The 16,342-nt window shown below is 35.9% G+C and overlaps 10 non-coding genes across 10 annotated transcripts; all 10 read left to right on the forward strand.

Annotated features, from left to right (window-relative positions):
- The first annotated feature begins 834 nt into the window (after nucleotides 1-834).
- Trnaw-cca (transfer RNA tryptophan (anticodon CCA)) lies at nucleotides 835-906 on the forward strand. The gene has a single exon. It is a non-coding gene; the product is annotated as a tRNA-Trp (tRNA).
- A 1,329-nt stretch (nucleotides 907-2,235) lies between these two features.
- On the forward strand, nucleotides 2,236-2,307 carry Trnaw-cca (transfer RNA tryptophan (anticodon CCA)). Its single transcript has one exon. It is a non-coding gene; the product is annotated as a tRNA-Trp (tRNA).
- A 1,329-nt stretch (nucleotides 2,308-3,636) lies between these two features.
- Nucleotides 3,637-3,708, forward strand: Trnaw-cca (transfer RNA tryptophan (anticodon CCA)). Its single transcript has one exon. It is a non-coding gene; the product is annotated as a tRNA-Trp (tRNA).
- Nucleotides 3,709-6,441: 2,733 nt separating this feature from the next.
- Nucleotides 6,442-6,513, forward strand: Trnaw-cca (transfer RNA tryptophan (anticodon CCA)). The gene has a single exon. It is a non-coding gene; the product is annotated as a tRNA-Trp (tRNA).
- A 1,281-nt stretch (nucleotides 6,514-7,794) lies between these two features.
- Nucleotides 7,795-7,866, forward strand: Trnaw-cca (transfer RNA tryptophan (anticodon CCA)). Its single transcript has one exon. It is a non-coding gene; the product is annotated as a tRNA-Trp (tRNA).
- Nucleotides 7,867-9,205: 1,339 nt separating this feature from the next.
- Nucleotides 9,206-9,277, forward strand: Trnaw-cca (transfer RNA tryptophan (anticodon CCA)). Its single transcript has one exon. It is a non-coding gene; the product is annotated as a tRNA-Trp (tRNA).
- A 2,733-nt stretch (nucleotides 9,278-12,010) lies between these two features.
- Nucleotides 12,011-12,082, forward strand: Trnaw-cca (transfer RNA tryptophan (anticodon CCA)). Its single transcript has one exon. It is a non-coding gene; the product is annotated as a tRNA-Trp (tRNA).
- A 1,281-nt stretch (nucleotides 12,083-13,363) lies between these two features.
- On the forward strand, nucleotides 13,364-13,435 carry Trnaw-cca (transfer RNA tryptophan (anticodon CCA)). The gene has a single exon. It is a non-coding gene; the product is annotated as a tRNA-Trp (tRNA).
- Nucleotides 13,436-14,774: 1,339 nt separating this feature from the next.
- On the forward strand, nucleotides 14,775-14,846 carry Trnaw-cca (transfer RNA tryptophan (anticodon CCA)). The gene has a single exon. It is a non-coding gene; the product is annotated as a tRNA-Trp (tRNA).
- A 1,329-nt stretch (nucleotides 14,847-16,175) lies between these two features.
- Nucleotides 16,176-16,247, forward strand: Trnaw-cca (transfer RNA tryptophan (anticodon CCA)). Its single transcript has one exon. It is a non-coding gene; the product is annotated as a tRNA-Trp (tRNA).
- The last annotated feature ends 95 nt before the right edge of the window (nucleotides 16,248-16,342 follow it).

A 16,342-nucleotide genomic window follows, 5' to 3' on the forward strand; every position in this document is an offset into this window, starting at 1 on the left:
AATTCTAGAACCATAAGAAAAGATCCAAGTGTTATGAGTTTAGTGACCGGTGCTCTTTTGATGACTAGAAGTGGAGGATAGGTAATAATTGAGATAGATGTCGCCATTGAACCGCACTTGAAAATGTGTCCAAAGCTTTCAAAATGAGGTACATGTGCTTTAGCAATGTTCCCTTGCCGTGATGTGATTAACAAGTTTTGAAAATTGCCAACTGTGCGTTTGATCTTTTCTGGTGTCAGTGATTTGATAACGAATTATAATTTTGATGTTCAGAACGTGTAGATGTGTTCAAGACGTTAATAATGGTGTCTCAGTTTCCCATCCCGCAAAGATTGCACAGACTACTTTTAAAACAAAATTCCTGTTGTGTAAAGATTTTTCCTCTAGAATTGCACCCATTTTATTTTTCTTTTGTAAAATGTGAGAGATCTTGTACAGATAAAAGTGATGTAGTCGGGTATTTCGGATCCAGGTCACCTAACTAATGCTAGGATTTTTTTTTATAAAACCATGAGAAAAAACCAAGGAAACAGCTAATTTAAATAACAATTCAGATAGATGGAGAGACCGACTGAAAAAAATGACGAAAGAACACGTAAGCCTGGCCAGAGATGGAGAATTATATGTATATTCTGAGGTCAACGTTTCCATTCAACTGTAAAATAGATGGCATCAAGAAAGTGAATTCTGAGGACGGTGTAGTTCTTCTTATATCATGCGTGAGTGATGATGTTGTTTGGAAAATCGGTAAATGCCAAGTACCTCTTATATGAGTCTTGTACAGTTATTCGAATTGAAATGCATGTTTAGAATGTTTGTTGCAAAAACTAATATGACTTCGTTGCGCAATGGTAGCGCGTCTGACTCCAGATCAGAAGGTTTCGTGTTCGAATCACGTCGAGGTCAAAATCGCCTTTATTTCTTTTTTTGGTCTTTAAATAATGATGAATCACGTTAGTGCCAGACTAAACCACTTTATAGATAGGAACTGTCTTACGGTCCAGACCCTTTAATCACAGGCAAGAAGTTTCTACAATTGGAGGGAAAATGAAACAGATTCAAGGTTCGAATTGGATATCACTATATTATGATTTCTTATCTTTAGGCAGTGAATTTGTCTTTATCAAGTTGCTATACATATTTTGTATCGTTGCATCAGATTGTAGCTGATGGGGAACCGTTGTTAGAAAGATATTTATCAACGCAAGCAATTAGCCACTTCATAGAGAAATTGGACTATCCACACTTTCTTGACAGGGATTTCTGAGCATACTTCTAGGTGTACGTATTTAGTAACTAGAGATCAGAATCAACCTTTGTATTCAGTGTATTGTTCTTATTTTCAAGTGAATGGGGTAAAGTATCAATATTAGAGCTAAAAAGTTTGCTAATAAGTCATACAATTCTAGAACCATAAGAAAAGATCCAAGTGTTATGAGTTTACTAACCGGTGCTCTTTTGATGACTAGAAGTGGAGGATAGGTAATAATTGAGATAGATGTCGCCATTGAACCGCACTTGAAAATGTGACCAAAGCTTTCAAAATGAGGTACATGTGCTTTAGCAATGTTCCCTTGCCGTGATGTGATTAACAAGTTTTGAAAATTACCAACTGTGCGTTTGATCTTTTCTGGTGTCAGTGATTTGATAACGAATTATAATTTTGATGTTCAGAACGTGTAGATGTGTTCAAGACGTTAATAATGGTGTCTCAGTTTCCCATCCCGCAAAGATTGCACAGACTACTTTTAAAACAAAATTCCTGTTGTGTAAAGATTTTTCCTCTAGAATTGCACCCATTTTATTTTTCTTTTGTAAAATGTGAGAGATCTTGTACAGATAAAAGTGATGTAGTCGGGTATTTCGGATCCAGGTCACCTAACTAATGCTAGGATTTTTTTTTATAAAACCATGAGATAAAACCAAGGAAACAGTTAATTTAAATAACAATTCAGATAGATGGAGAGACCGACTGAAAAAAATGACGAAAGAACACGTAAGCCTGGCCAGAGATGGAGAATTATATGTATATTCTGAGGTCAACGTTTCCATTCAACTGTAAAATAGATGGCATCAAGAAAGTGAATTCTGAGGACGGTGTAGTTCTTCTTATATCATGCGTGAGTGATGATCTTGTTTGGAAAATCGGTAAATGCCAAGTACCTCTTATATGAGTCTTGTACAGTTATTCGAATTGAAATGCATGTTTAGAATGTTTGTTGCAAAAACTAATATGACTTCGTTGCGCAATGGTAGCGCGTCTGACTCCAGATCAGAAGGTTTCGTGTTCGAATCACGTCGAGGTCAAAATCGCCTTTATTTCTTTTTTTGGTCTTTAAATAATGATGAATCACGTTAGTGCCAGACTAAACCACTTTATAGATAGGAACTGTCTTACGGTCCAGACCCTTTAATCACAGGCAAGAAGTTTCTACAATTGGAGGGAAAATGAAACAGATTCAAGGTTCGAATTGGATATCGCTATATTATGATTTCTTATCTTTAGGCAGTGAATTTGTCTTTATGAAGTTGCTATACATATTTTGTATCGTTGAATCAGATTGTAGCTGATGGGGAACCGTTGTTAGAAAGATATTTATCAACGCAAGCAATTAGCCACTTCATAGAGAAATTGGACTATCCACACTTTCTTGACAGGGATTTCTGAGCATACTTCTAGGTGTACGTATTTAGTAACTAGAGATCAGAATCAACCTTTGTATTCAGTGTATTGTTCTTATTTTCAAGTGAATGGGGTAAAGTATCAATATTAGAGCTAAAAAGTTTGCTAATAAGTCATACAATTCTAGAACCATAAGAAAAAATCCAAGTGTTATGAGTTTAGTGACCGGTGCTCTTTTGATGACTAGAAGTGGAGGATAGGTAATAATTGAGATAGATGTCGCCATTGAACCGCACTTGAAAATGTGACCAAAGCTTTCTAAATGAGGTACATGTGCTTTAGCAATGTTCCCTTGCCGTGATGTGATTAACAAGTTTTGAAAATTGCCAACTGTGCGTTTGATCTTTTCTGGTGTCAGTGATTTGATAACGAATTATAATTTTGATGTTCAGAACGTGTAGATGTGTTCAAGACGTTAATAATGGTGTCTCAGTTTCCCATCCCGCAAAGATTGCACAGACTACTTTTAAAACAAAATTCCTGTTGTGTAAAGATTTTTCCTCTAGAATTGCACCCATTTTATTTTTCTTTTGTAAAATGTGAGAGATCTTGTACAGATAAAAGTGATGTAGTCGGGTATTTCGGATCCACGTCACCTAACTAATGCTAGGATTTTTTTTTATAAAACCATGAGAAAAAACCAAGGAAACAGTTAATTTAAATAACAAGTCAGATAGATGGAGAGACCGACTGAAAAAAATGACGAAAGAACACGTAAGCCTGGCCAGAGATGGAGAATTATATGTATATTCTGAGGTCAACGTCTCCATTCAACTGTAAAATAGATGGCATCAAGAAAGTGAATTCTGAGGACGGTGTAGTTCTTCTTATATCATGCGTGAGTGATGATGTTGTTTGGAAAATCGGTAAATGCCAAGTACCTCTTATATGAGTCTTGTACAGTTATTTGAATTGAAATGCATGTTTAGAATGTTTGTTGCAAAAACTAATATGACTTCGTTGCGCAATGGTAGCGCGTCTGACTCCAGATCAGAAGGTTTCGTGTTCGAATCACGTCGAGGTCAAAATCGCCTTTATTTCTTTTTTTGGTCTTTAAATAATGATGAATCACGTTAGTGCCAGACTAAACCACTTTATAGATAGGAACTGTCTTACGGTCCAGACCCTTTAATCACAGGCAACAAGTTTCTACAATTGGAGGGAAAATGAAACAGATTCAAGGTTCGAATTGGATATCACTATATTATGATTTCTTATCTTTAGGCAGTGAATTTGTCTTTATCAAGTTGCTATACATATTTTGTATCGTTGCATCAGATTGTAGCTGATGGGGAACCGTTGTTAGAAAGATATTTATCAACGCAAGCAATTAGCCACTTCATAGAGAAATTGGACTATCCACACTTTCTTGACAGGGATTTCTGAGCATACTTCTAGGTGTACGTATTTAGTAACTAGAGATCAGAATCAACCTTTGTATTCAGTGTATTGTTCTTATTTTCAAGTGAATGGGGTAAAGTATCAATATTAGAGCTAAAAAGTTTGCTAATAAGTCATACAATTCTAGAACCATAAGAAAAGATCCAAGTGTTATGAGTTTAGTAACCGGTGCTCTTTTGATGACTAGAAGTGGAGGATAGGTAATAATTGAGATAGATGTCGCCATTGAACCGCACTTGAAAATGTGACCAAAGCTTTCAAAATGAGGTACATGTGCTTTAGCAATGTTCCCTTGCCGTGATGTGATTAACAAGTTTTGAAAATTGCCAACTGTGCGTTTGATCTTTTCTGGTGTCAGTGATTTGATAACGAATTATAATTTTGATGTTCAGAACGTGTAGATGTGTTCAAGACGTTAATAATGGTGTCTCAGTTTCCCATCCCGCAAAGATTGCACAGACTACTTTTAAAACAAAATTCCTGTTGTGTAAAGATTTTTCCTCTAGAATTGCACCCATTTTATTTTTCTTTTGTAAAACGTGAGAGATCTTGTACAGATAAAAGTGATGTAGTCGGGTATTTCGGATCCAGGTCACCTAACTAATGCTAGGATTTTTTTTTAAAAAACCATGAGAAAAAACCAAGGAAACAGTTAATTTAAATAACAATTCAGATAGATGGAGAGACCGACTGAAAAAAATGACGAAAGAACACGTAAGCCTGGCCAGAGATGGAGAATTATATGTATATTCTGAGGTCAACGTCTCCATTCAACTGTAAAATAGATGGCATCAAGAAAGTGAATTCTGAGGACGGTGTAGTTCTTCTTATATCATGCGTGAGTGATGATGTTGTTTGGAAAATCGGTAAATGCCAAGTACCTCTTATATGAGTCTTGTACAGTTATTCGAATTGAAATGCATGTTTAGAATGTTTGTTGCAAAAACTAATATGACTTCGTTGCGCAATGGTAGCGCGTCTGACTCCAGATCAGAAGGTTTCGTGTTCGAATGACGTCGAGGTCAAAATCGCCTTTATTTCTTTTTTTGGTCTTTTTATAATGATTAATCACGTTAGTGCCAGACTAAACCACTTTATAGATAGGAACTGTCTTACGGTCCAGACCCTTTAATCACAGGCAACAAGTTTCTACAATTGGAGGGAAAATGAAACAGATTCAAGGTTCGAATTGGATATCACTATATTATGATTTCTTATCTTTAGGCAGTGAATTTGTCTTTATCAAGTTGCTATACATATTTTGTATCGTTGCATCAGATTGTAGCTGATGGGGAACCGTTGTTAGAAAGATATTTATCAACGCAAGCAATTAGGCACTTCCTAGAGAAATTGGACTATCCACACTTTCTTGACAGGGATTTCTGAGGATACTTCTAGGTGTACGTATTTAGTAACTAGAGATTAGAATCAACCTTTGTATTCAGTGTATTGTTCTTATTTTCAATTGAATGGGGTAAAGTATCAATATTAGAGCTAAAAAGTTTGCTAATAAGTCATACAATTCTTGAACCATAAGAAAACATCCAAGTGTTAATGATGAGTTTAGTGACGGGTGCTCTTTTGATGACTAGAAGTGGAGGATATGTAATAATTGAGATAGATGTCGCTATTGAACCTCACTTGAAGAATGTGACCAAAGCTTTTAAAAAGAGGTACATGTGCTTTAGCAATGTTCCCTTGCCGTGATGTGATTAACAAGTCTTGAAAATTGCCAACTGTGCATTTGATCTTTTCTGGTGTCAGTGATTTGATAACGAATTATATTTTTCATGTTCAGAACGTGTAGATGTGTTCAAGATGTTAATAATGGTGTCTCAGTTTCCTATCCCGCAAAGAATGCACAGACTATTTTTAAAACAAAATTCCTGTTGTGTAAAGATTTTTCCTCTAGAATTGCACCCATTTTATTTTTCTTTTGTAAAATGTGATAGATCTTGTGCAGATAAAAGTGATGTAGTCGGGTATTTTGGATCGATGTCAACTAAGTAATTCTAGCATTTTCAAATAAAAACCATGAGAAAAAACCAAGGAAACAATTAATTTCAATAAACACTTCAGATAGATGGAAAGACCGACTGAAAAAAATGACGAAAGAACACGTGAGCCTGGCCAGAGATGGAGAATTATATGTATATTCTGAGGTCAACGTCTCCATTTAGCTGTAATAGATGGTATCAAGAAAGTGAATTCTGGGGACGGTGTAGTTCTTCTTATATCATGCGTGAGTGATGATGTTGTTTGGAAAATCGGTAAATGCCAAGTACCTCTTATATGAGTCTTGCACAGTTATTCGAAGTGAAATGCATGTTTAGAATGTTTGTTGCAAAAACTAATATGACTTCGTGGCGCAATGGTAGCGCGTCTGACTCCAGATCAGAAGGTTGCGTGTTGGAATCACGTCGAGGTCACAATCGCTTTTATTTCTTTCTTGGTCTTCAATGGCGACATCTATCTCAACTGTTACCTATCCTCCACTTCTAGTCATCCAAAGAACACCCGTCACTAAACTCATAACACTTGGATATTTTCTTATGGTTTAAGAATTGTATGACTTATTAGTTATCAAGTTGCTATACATATTTTGTATCGTGGAGGTAACATTGCTGGTTTGATGCCCATGCACAGTTGTTAAGATGAATGATTCTAAAAGCTAGTTACGCGCAATTTATAGTTATTTCTCCGTTTATAGCTTTCTTAGACCATTTGTAGCTTATGGGGAACCGTTCTTAGAAAGATATTCTCAACGCAAGCAATTAGCCAGTTCCTAGAGAAACTGGACTATCCACACTTTCTGGACAGGGATTTCTGAGGATACTTCTAGGTGTACGTATTTAGTAACTAATGATTGGAATGAACCTTTGTATTCAGTGTATTGTTCTGAGTTTCAATTAAATGGGCTAAAGTATCAATATTAGAGCTAAAATGTTTACTAATAAGTCATACAGTTCTTCAACAACAAGAAAACATCCAAGTGTTAATTATGAGTTTACTGACGGGTGTTCTTTTGATGACTAGAAGTGGAGGATAGGTAACAATTGAGATAGATGTCGCCAATAAACCTCACTTGAAAATGTGAACTTAGCTTTCAAAAAGAGGTACATGTGTTTCAGCAATGTTCCCTTGCCGTGATGTGATTAACAAGTCTTGAAAATTGCCAACTGTGCGTTTGATCTTTTCTGGTGTTAATGATTTGATAACGAATTATATTTTTGATGTTCAGAACGTGTTCAAGACGTTAATAATGGTGTCTCAGTTTCCTATTCCGCAAAGAACTTTCTTTTTCTTTTGTAAAACGTGAGAGATCTTGTACAGATAAAAGTGATGTAGTCGGGTATTTCGGATCCAGGTCAACTAAGTAATGCTAACTATTCTCAAATAAAACCCATGAGAAAAAAACCAAGGAAACAGTCAATTTCAATAAACAATTCAGATTGGTAGAGAGACCGATTGAAAAAGATGACGAAAGAACATGTAAGACTGGCCAGAGATGGAGAATTATATGCATATTCTGAGGTCAACGTATATATTCAGCTGTAATAGATGGTATTAAGAAAGTGAATGTTGAGGATGGTGTAGTTCTTCTTATATCATGTGTGAGTGATGATGTTATTTGGAAAAGGCAAATGCCAAGTACCTTTTATCTGAGTCGTGTAATGCATGTTTAGAATGTTTGTTGCAAGAACTAATATGACTTCGTGGCGCAATGGTAGCGCGTCTGACTCCAGATCAGAAGGTTGCGTGTTGGAATCACGTCGAGGTCACAATTACTTTTATTTCTTTTTTTTTTTTTTTTGGTCTTTAAACAATGATGAATCACGTTAGTGCCAGACTGAACCACTTTATAGAGAGGAACTGTCTTACGGTGCAGGCCCTGAAATCAGAGGCAACAAGTTTCTACAATTGGAGGGAAAATGAAACAGATTCATGGTTCGAATTGGATATCACTGTATTATGATCTCCTATCTTTAGGCAGTGAATTTGTCTTTATCAAGTTGCTATACATATTTTGTATCGTTGCATCAGATTGTAGCTGATGGGGAACCGTTGTTAGAAAGATATTTATCAACGCAAGCAATTAGCCACTTCATAGAGAAATTGGACTATCCACACTTTCTTCACAGGGATTTCTGAGTATACTTCTAGGTGTACGTATTTAGTAACTAGAGATCAGAATCAACCTTTGTATTCAGTGTATTGTTCTTATTTTCAAGTGAATGGGGTAAAGTATCAATATTAGAGCTAAAAAGTTTGCTAATAAGTCATACAATTCTAGAACCATAAGAAAACATCCAAGTGTTATGAGTTTAGTGACCGGTGCTCTTTTGATGACTAGAAGTGGAGGATAGGTAATAATTGAGATAGATGTCGCCATTGAACCGCACTTGAAGAATGTGACCAAAGCTTTCAAAATGAGGTATATGTGCTTTAGCAATGTTCCCTTGCCGTGATGTGATTAACAAGTTTTGAAAATTGCCAACTGTGCGTTTGATCTTTTCTGGTGTCAGTGATTTGATAACGAATTATAATTTTGATGTTCAGAACGTGTAGATGTGTTCAAGACGTTAATAATGGTGTCTCAGTTTCCCATCCCGCAAAGATTGCACAGACTACTTTTAAAACAAAATTCCTGTTGTGTAAAGATTTTTCCTCTAGAATTGCACCCATTTTATTTTTCTTTTGTAAAATGTGAGAGATCTTGTACAGATAAAAGTGATGTAGTCGGGTATTTCGGATCCAGGTCACCTAACTAATGCTAGGATTTTTTTTTATAAAACCATGAGATAAAACCAAGGAAACAGTTAATTTAAATAACAATTCAGATAGATGGAGAGACCGACTGAAAAAAATGACGAAAGAACACGTAAGCCTGGCCAGAGATGGAGAATTATATGTATATTCTGAGGTCAACGTCTCCATTCAACTGTAAAATAGATGGCATCAAGAAAGTGAATTCTGAGGACGGTGTAGTTCTTCTTATATCATGCGTGAGTGATGATCTTGTTTGGAAAATCGGTAAATGCCAAGTACCTCTTATATGAGTCTTGTACAGTTATTCGAATTGAAATGCATGTTTAGAATGTTTGTTGCAAAAACTAATATGACTTCGTTGCGCAATGGTAGCGCGTCTGACTCCAGATCAGAAGGTTTCGTGTTCGAATCACGTCGAGGTCAAAATCGCCTTTATTTCTTTTTTTGGTCTTTAAATAATGATGAATCACGTTAGTGCCAGACTAAACCACTTTATAGATAGGAACTGTCTTACGGTCCAGACCCTTTAATCACAGGCAAGAAGTTTCTACAATTGGAGGGAAAATGAAACAGATTCAAGGTTCGAATTGGATATCACTATATTATGATTTCTTATCTTTAGGCAGTGAATTTGTCTTTATCAAGTTGCTATACATATTTTGTATCGTTGCATCAGATTGTAGCTGATGGGGAACCGTTGTTAGAAAGATATTTATCAACGCAAGCAATTAGCCACTTCCTAGAGAAATTGGACTATCCACACTTTCTTGACAGGGATTTCTGAGCATACTTCTAGGTGTACGTATTTAGTAACTAGAGATCAGAATCAACCTTTGTATTAAGTGTATTGTTCTTATTTTCAAGTGAATGGGGTAAAGTATCAATATTAGAGCTAAAAAGTTTGCTAATAAGTCATACAATTCTAGAAGCATAAGAAAAAATCCAAGTGTTATGAGTTTAGTGACCGGTGCTCTTTTGATGACTAGAAGTGGAGGATATGTAATAATTGAGATAGATGTCGCCATTGAACCGCACTTGAAAATGTGACCAAAGCTTTCAAAATGAGGTACATGTGCTTTAGCAATGTTCCCTTGCCGTGATGTGATTAACAAGTTTTGAAAATTGCCAACTGTGCGTTTGATCTTTTCTGGTGTCAGTGATTTGATAACGAATTATAATTTTGATGTTCAGAACGTGTAGATGTGTTCAAGACGTTAATAATGGTGTCTCAGTTTCCCATCCCGCAAAGATTGCACAGACTACTTTTAAAACAAAATTCCTGTTGTGTAAAGATTTTTCCTCTAGAATTGCACCCATTTTATTTTTCTTTTGTAAAATGTGAGAGATCTTGTACAGATAAAAGTGATGTAGTCGGGTATTTCGGATCCAGGTCACCTAACTAATGCTAGGATTTTTTTTTAAAAAACCATGAGAAAAAACCAAGGAAACAGTTAATTTAAATAACAATTCAGATAGATGGAGAGACCGACTGAAAAAAATGACGAAAGAACACGTAAGCCTGGCCAGAGATGGAGAATTATATGTATATTCTGAGGTCAACGTCTCCATTCAACTGTAAAATAGATGGCATCAAGAAAGTGAATTCTGAGGACGGTGTAGTTCTTCTTATATCATGCGTGAGTGATGATGTTGTTTGGAAAATCGGTAAATGCCAAGTACCTCTTATATGAGTCTTGCACAGTTATTCGAATTGAAATGCATGTTTAGAATGTTTGTTGCAAAAACTAATATGACTTCGTTGCGCAATGGTAGCGCGTCTGACTCCAGATCAGAAGGTTTCGTGTTCGAATGACGTCGAGGTCAAAATCGCCTTTATTTCTTTTTTTGGTCTTTTTATAATGATTAATCACGTTAGTGCCAGACTAAACCACTTTATAGATAGGAACTGTCTTACGGTCCAGACCCTTTAATCACAGGCAACAAGTTTCTACAATTGGAGGGAAAATGAAACAGATTCAAGGTTCGAATTGGATATCACTATATTATGATTTCTTATCTTTAGGCAGTGAATTTGTCTTTATCAAGTTGCTATACATATTTTGTATCGTTGCATCAGATTGTAGCTGATGGGGAACCGTTGTTAGAAAGATATTTATCAACGCAAGCAATTAGGCACTTCCTAGAGAAATTGGACTATCCACACTTTCTTGACAGGGATTTCTGAGGATACTTCTAGGTGTACGTATTTAGTAACTAGAGATTAGAATCAACCTTTGTATTCAGTGTATTGTTCTTATTTTCAATTGAATGGGGTAAAGTATCAATATTAGAGCTAAAAAGTTTGCTAATAAGTCATACAATTCTTGAACCATAAGAAAACATCCAAGTGTTAATGATGAGTTTAGTGACGGGTGCTCTTTTGATGACTAGAAGTGGAGGATATGTAATAATTGAGATAGATGTCGCTATTGAACCTCACTTGAAGAATGTGACCAAAGCTTTTAAAAAGAGGTACATGTGCTTTAGCAATGTTCCCTTGCCGTGATGTGATTAACAAGTCTTGAAAATTGCCAACTGTGCATTTGATCTTTTCTGGTGTCAGTGATTTGATAACGAATTATATTTTTCATGTTCAGAACGTGTAGATGTGTTCAAGATGTTAATAATGGTGTCTCAGTTTCCTATCCCGCAAAGAATGCACAGACTATTTTTAAAACAAAATTCCTGTTGTGTAAAGATTTTTCCTCTAGAATTGCACCCATTTTATTTTTCTTTTGTAAAATGTGATAGATCTTGTGCAGATAAAAGTGATGTAGTCGGGTATTTTGGATCGATGTCAACTAAGTAATTCTAGCATTTTCAAATAAAAACCATGAGAAAAAACCAAGGAAACAATTAATTTCAATAAACAATTCAGATAGATGGAAAGACCGACTGAAAAAAATGACGAAAGAACACGTGAGCCTGGCCAGAGATGGAGAATTATATGTATATTCTGAGGTCAACGTCTCCATTTAGCTGTAATAGATGGTATCAAGAAAGTGAATTCTGGGGACGGTGTAGTTCTTCTTATATCATGCGTGAGTGATGATGTTGTTTGGAAAATCGGTAAATGCCAAGTACCTCTTATATGAGTCTTGCACAGTTATTCGAAGTGAAATGCATGTTTAGAATGTTTGTTGCAAAAACTAATATGACTTCGTGGCGCAATGGTAGCGCGTCTGACTCCAGATCAGAAGGTTGCGTGTTGGAATCACGTCGAGGTCACAATCGCTTTTATTTCTTTCTTGGTCTTCAATGGCGACATCTATCTCAACTGTTACCTATCCTCCACTTCTAGTCATCCAAAGAACACCCGTCACTAAACTCATAACACTTGGATATTTTCTTATGGTTTAAGAATTGTATGACTTATTAGTTATCAAGTTGCTATACATATTTTGTATCGTGGAGGTAACATTGCTGGTTTGATGCCCATGCACAGTTGTTAAGATGAATGATTCTAAAAGCTAGTTACGCGCAATTTATAGTTATTTCTCCGTTTATAGCTTTCTTAGACCATTTGTAGCTTATGGGGAACCGTTCTTAGAAAGATATTCTCAACGCAAGCAATTAGCCAGTTCCTAGAGAAACTGGACTATCCACACTTTCTGGACAGGGATTTCTGAGGATACTTCTAGGTGTACGTATTTAGTAACTAATGATTGGAATGAACCTTTGTATTCAGTGTATTGTTCTGAGTTTCAATTAAATGGGCTAAAGTATCAATATTAGAGCTAAAATGTTTACTAATAAGTCATACAGTTCTTCAACAACAAGAAAACATCCAAGTGTTAATTATGAGTTTACTGACGGGTGTTCTTTTGATGACTAGAAGTGGAGGATAGGTAACAATTGAGATAGATGTCGCCAATAAACCTCACTTGAAAATGTGAACTTAGCTTTCAAAAAGAGGTACATGTGTTTCAGCAATGTTCCCTTGCCGTGATGTGATTAACAAGTCTTGAAAATTGCCAACTGTGCGTTTGATCTTTTCTGGTGTTAATGATTTGATAACGAATTATATTTTTGATGTTCAGAACGTGTTCAAGACGTTAATAATGGTGTCTCAGTTTCCTATTCCGCAAAGAACTTTCTTTTTCTTTTGTAAAACGTGAGAGATCTTGTACAGATAAAAGTGATGTAGTCGGGTATTTCGGATCCAGGTCAACTAAGTAATGCTAACTATTCTCAAATAAAACCCATGAGAAAAAAACCAAGGAAACAGTCAATTTCAATAAACAATTCAGATTGGTAGAGAGACCGATTGAAAAAGATGACGAAAGAACATGTAAGACTGGCCAGAGATGGAGAATTATATGCATATTCTGAGGTCAACGTATATATTCAGCTGTAATAGATGGTATTAAGAAAGTGAATGTTGAGGATGGTGTAGTTCTTCTTATATCATGTGTGAGTGATGATGTTATTTGGAAAAGGCAAATGCCAAGTACCTTTTATCTGAGTCGTGTAATGCATGTTTAGAATGTTTGTTGCAAGAACTAATATGACTTCGTGGCGCAATGGTAGCGCGTCTGACTCCAGATCAGAAGGTTGCGTGTTGGAATCACGTCGAGGTCACAATTACTTTTATTTCTTTTTTTTTTTTTTTTGGTCTTTAAACAATGATGAATCACGTTAGTGCCAGACTGAACCACTTTATAGAGAGGAACTGTCTTACGGTGCAGGCCCTGAAATCAGAGGCAACAAGTTTCTACAATTGGAGGGAAAATGAAACAGATTCATGGTTCGAATTGGATATCACTGTATTATGATCTCCTATCTTTAGGCAGTGAATTTGTCTTTATCAAGTTGCTATACATATTTTGTATCGTTGCATCAGATTGTAGCTGATGGGGAACCGTTGTTAGAAAGATATTTATCAACGCAAGCAATTAGCCACTTCATAGAGAAATTGGACTATCCACACTTTCTTCACAGGGATTTCTGAGTATACTTCTAGGTGTACGTATTTAGTAACTAGAGATCAGAATCAACCTTTGTATTCAGTGTATTGTTCTTATTTTCAAGTGAATGGGGTAAAGTATCAATATTAGAGCTAAAAAGTTTGCTAATAAGTCATACAATTCTAGAACCATAAGAAAACATCCAAGTGTTATGAGTTTAGTGACCGGTGCTCTTTTGATGACTAGAAGTGGAGGATAGGTAATAATTGAGATAGATGTCGCCATTGAACCGCACTTGAAGAATGTGACCAAAGCTTTCAAAATGAGGTATATGTGCTTTAGCAATGTTCCCTTGCCGTGATGTGATTAACAAGTTTTGAAAATTGCCAACTGTGCGTTTGATCTTTTCTGGTGTCAGTGATTTGATAACGAATTATAATTTTGGTGTTCAGAACGTGTAGATGTGTTCAAGAAGTTAATAATGGTGTCTCAGTTTCCCATCCCGCAAAGATTGCACAGACTACTTTTAAAACAAAATTCCTGTTGTGTAAAGATTTTTCCTCTAGAATTGCACCCATTTTATTTTTCTTTTGTAAAATGTGAGAGATCTTGTACAGATAAAAGTGATGTAGTCGGGTATTTCGGATCCAGGTCACCTTACTAATGCTAGGATTTTTTTTTATAAAACCATGAGAAAAAACCAAGGAAACAGCTAATTTAAATAACAATTCAGATAGATGGAGAGACCGACTGAAAAAAATGACGAAAGAACACGTAAGCCTGGCCAGAGATGGAGAATTATATGTATATTCTGAGGTCAACGTCTCCATTCAACTGTAAAATAGATGGCATCAAGAAAGTGAATTCTGAGGACGGTGTAGTTCTTCTTATATCATGCGTGAGTGATGATGTTGTTTGGAAAATCGGTAAATGCCAAGTACCTCTTATATGAGTCTTGTACAGTTATTCGAATTGAAATGCATGTTTAGAATGTTTGTTGCAAAAACTAATATGACTTCGTTGCGCAATGGTAGCGCGTCTGACTCCAGATCAGAAGGTTTCGTGTTCGAATCACGTCGAGGTCAAAATCGCCTTTATTTCTTTTTTTGGTCTTTAAATAATGATGAATCACGTTAGTGCCAGACTAAACCACTTTATAGATAGGAACTGTCTTACGGTCCAGACCCTTTAATCACAGGCAAGAAGTTTCTACAATTGGAGGGAAAATGAAACAGATTCAAGGTTCGAATTGGATATCACTATATTATGATTTCTTATCTTTAGGCAGTGAATTTGTCTTTATCAAGTTGCTATACATATTTTGTATCGTTGCATCAGATTGTAGCTGATGGGGAACCGTTGTTAGAAAGATATTTATCAACGCAAGCAATTAGCCACTTCATAGAGAAATTGGACTATCCACACTTTCTTGACAGGGATTTCTGAGCATACTTCTAGGTGTACGTATTTAGTAACTAGAGATCAGAATCAACCTTTGTATTCAGTGTATTGTTCTTATTTTCAAGTGAATGGGGTAAAGTATCAATATTAGAGCTAAAAAGTTTGCTAATAAGTCATACAATTCTAGAACCATAAGAAAAGATCCAAGTGTTATGAGTTTAGTAACCGGTGCTCTTTTGATGACTAGAAGTGGAGGATAGGTAATAATTGAGATAGATGTCGCCATTGAACCGCACTTGAAAATGTGACCAAAGCTTTCAAAATGAGGTACATGTGCTTTAGCAATGTTCCCTTGCCGTGATGTGATTAACAAGTTTTGAAAATTGCCAACTGTGCGTTTGATCTTTTCTGGTGTCAGTGATTTGATAACGAATTATAATTTTGATGTTCAGAACGTGTAGATGTGTTCAAGACGTTAATAATGGTGTCTCAGTTTCCCATCCCGCAAAGATTGCACAGACTACTTTTAAAACAAAATTCCTGTTGTGTAAAGATTTTTCCTCTAGAATTGCACCCATTTTATTTTTCTTTTGTAAAATGTGAGAGATCTTGTACAGATAAAAGTGATGTAGTCGGGTATTTCGGATCCAGGTCACCTAACTAATGCTAGGATTTTTTTTTATAAAACCATGAGATAAAACCAAGGAAACAGTTAATTTAAATAACAATTCAGATAGATGGAGAGACCGACTGAAAAAAATGACGAAAGAACACGTAAGCCTGGCCAGAGATGGAGAATTATATGTATATTCTGAGGTCAACGTCTCCATTCAACTGTAAAATAGATGGCATCAAGAAAGTGAATTCTGAGGACGGTGTAGTTCTTCTTATATCATGCGTGAGTGATGATCTTGTTTGGAAAATCGGTAAATGCCAAGTACCTCTTATATGAGTCTTGTACAGTTATTCGAATTGAAATGCATGTTTAGAATGTTTGTTGCAAAAACTAATATGACTTCGTTGCGCAATGGTAGCGCGTCTGACTCCAGATCAGAAGGTTTCGTGTTCGAATCACGTCGAGGTCAAAATCGCCTTTATTTCTTTTTTTGGTCTTTAAATAATGATGAATCACGTTAGTGCCAGACTAAACCACTTTATAGATAGGAACTGTCTTACGGTC

Source organism: Sinohyriopsis cumingii, chromosome 18 (assembly GCF_028554795.1).
Source record: "Sinohyriopsis cumingii isolate HCF-2022 chromosome 18, ASM2855479v2, whole genome shotgun sequence".
NCBI lineage: Eukaryota > Metazoa > Mollusca > Bivalvia > Unionida > Unionidae > Sinohyriopsis > Sinohyriopsis cumingii.